General features: G+C 42.6%; 1 long non-coding RNA gene across 1 annotated transcript; it reads left to right on the forward strand.

Moving 5' to 3' along the window:
• The first annotated feature begins 764 nt into the window (after positions 1-764).
• LOC108508960 lies at positions 765-2,356 on the forward strand. Its single transcript, XR_001878554.1, has 2 exons — positions 765-1,977; positions 2,121-2,356. It is a non-coding gene; the product is annotated as an uncharacterized LOC108508960 (long non-coding RNA).

Raw genomic sequence — 2,356 nt, forward strand, 5'->3', positions numbered from 1 at the left:
CTTTTTTGGTTTTTTTTAATAATAAAATAGATTTGATTGAAATTTTGTCGATATAGAAGATAATTTTTTTTTATTAAAAAAAAAATCCCAACACAGTTATTCTTTGCTCTTCCATTTATCACCGTGCACGTGAGGGGAAATTTTAAGGAATTTTCATTTGGAGGCTTGTTTCCATGGCCAGGACGGGGCTTGGAGCAACCTGGGATAGCGGAAAGTGTGGAAGAGGGAAATCAGGGGGGACCAGAGCCCAGATGTGGAGGAAGGAGCTCTGGGAATGTTCAACATCCCAGCTGAGCAAGGGTTGGGCCAGCAATAAATCGATATTATAGAGCAAGAAATGCAGTCAGGACGTTTATTCTGCACATTTAATCTTGTTTCTCTCACTTCTCTATTTCATCTCTTTTTATTTCATGTCCAGGAGCTCGGAGTGTTTTAAAACTTAGAGGATCTCAGGATGGTTTGGGTTGGAAGGACCTTAAAGCTCCTCCAGTTCCACCCCTTTCACACCTTTCCACACCTTCCACTATCCCAGGTTGCTCCAAGCCCCATCCTGGCCTTGGAAACAAATCTTCAGATGAAAATTCCTTAAACTTCTACCCCACCTGAATAGTAATAAATAAAAAGAATACCTGGGTGGTTTTGGTTTGATGTGTTTTTTTTTTTTTTTTTAATAAGAAAATATTTCTCTTTTATACTGGCAAAATTTCAAGCAAATCTATTTTATTATTTAAAAAAAAAAAAAAAGCACTGAAACTGCAGGGAAAAAATGGTTGGAAGGCTGTGAATTAAGTTATTCCACTGCAGATGAGACACTTCTGCTCAGTTACCACGAGAGGGACACAGAAGGAAAGCTAAAAAGGAGCTGGGGAAAAAAAATACTACAACAATCCAAAGAACAGCTTGACTTGGGATCGTAGCAACACACGTTGGCCTTTTGTTTGGGAATATCTGCCGCCATCCCAACATTCCCAGAGCTTCCTTCATCCCCCTGTAATCCCTAAAAAGCTCCCCGGGTCTTGGAAAATGTGCTAATAAAGACGAAAATGGAGCTTTTCCCAGAATTTCATCATCTCTCCCTGGGTTTTTTCCCCCTTGGAATGTCCGTGGCAGTGGCGGGACAGGGAGAGCTGGGCCTGGCTGGGGTTTTGTTCCATCCCGAGCCTTTGGAGCAGCAAATCCTGCAGGGCTGGGCCCGTGGAAAAGGGGCTCAGGGAGGGATTTTTGTTTATTCTGCTGAATCTTCGCTAATTAGTGGTTAATGAGGCAGATGCCGTGAGGGCCCAGCTCCCAGAAAACGAGCCCAGCTCCCAAAAAATGAGCCCAGCTCCCAAAAAACAGGCCCAGCTCCCAGAAAATGAGCCCAGCTCCCAAAAAACAGGCCCAGCTCCCAAAAAACGAGCCTAGCTCCCAAAAAACGGGCCCAACTCCCAAAAAATGCCTCCGTGGAACAAGGGGAGCATCAAATCCCTCAGAGTAAACACTGAGGGGTTTATTGGGCTCTCGTGGGATTAAAAGGCCCGGCCCTGAGATGCTCTGGATTATAATGCAGTTTATTAATTTAAGGATCTGCAGTTTATTAATCCTTAATGTCAGTAAGGATTGAATTCCAGCACAGCAGGGATGGGATCGGGACGAGAGCGCTGGGAAAAAAGGGTTGTCCTGGGGAAAACTGGGGGGGAAAGCCCCTATTTTTTTAAATTTATAAGTTTATAGACTTCAGTTTTAACACTTGTGTTTCTTGGCAGGTGGTTTTGAAAAGATCTCAAGTGCTGTGATGCCAAGTGGTCGTTTTTACAAAGGCCTGTAATGTAAAAAAAGCCCTTTTTTCACCAGCTAAAAACACCTCAGGAAGGTGTCATCCTGGAAATGTAAGAATTATCCTGGAAATGTAAGAATTATTCTGGAAATTGAAGAATTTCTTGAAGGTGCCAGAATTGAAGTGCAATGGGAAATGCAAATCCAGCCTTGGTTTCAGGGGTATAAACAGGGAAATGCAAATCCAGCTTTGATTTCAGGGATATGAGCAGTGAAGTAGAGAAAACTCAGGAAAAAGAAAGAGCTTTAACTACTGGTCAAAGAATTTTCCTGGGATAATTCTGTTTGAACTGATTCACCTGCAGGTTCAGCTGTGGCTGCATAAAGTGTTCCCAAAACAAGGCATGGAGATGTCACTTGGAGCAGTGAAGGAAAAGGAGGAGAAGATTTTGACATTTCTCCAGTGGTCTGGAATGGAAAAGGTCCTTGGAAATTAAGGTGATGAGGGACATTAAAAGATGACATCGATATATGAAAGCCAGGAAATGGAACTCGCTGTTTCACTAAGCACCAAAAAGCCAATAAACTTGTTAAAACGTAA

The sequence above is a fragment of the Lepidothrix coronata genome, unplaced genomic scaffold (genome assembly GCF_001604755.1).
Source record: "Lepidothrix coronata isolate B3197 unplaced genomic scaffold, Lepidothrix_coronata-1.0 Scaffold327, whole genome shotgun sequence".
Lineage (NCBI taxonomy): Eukaryota > Metazoa > Chordata > Aves > Passeriformes > Pipridae > Lepidothrix > Lepidothrix coronata.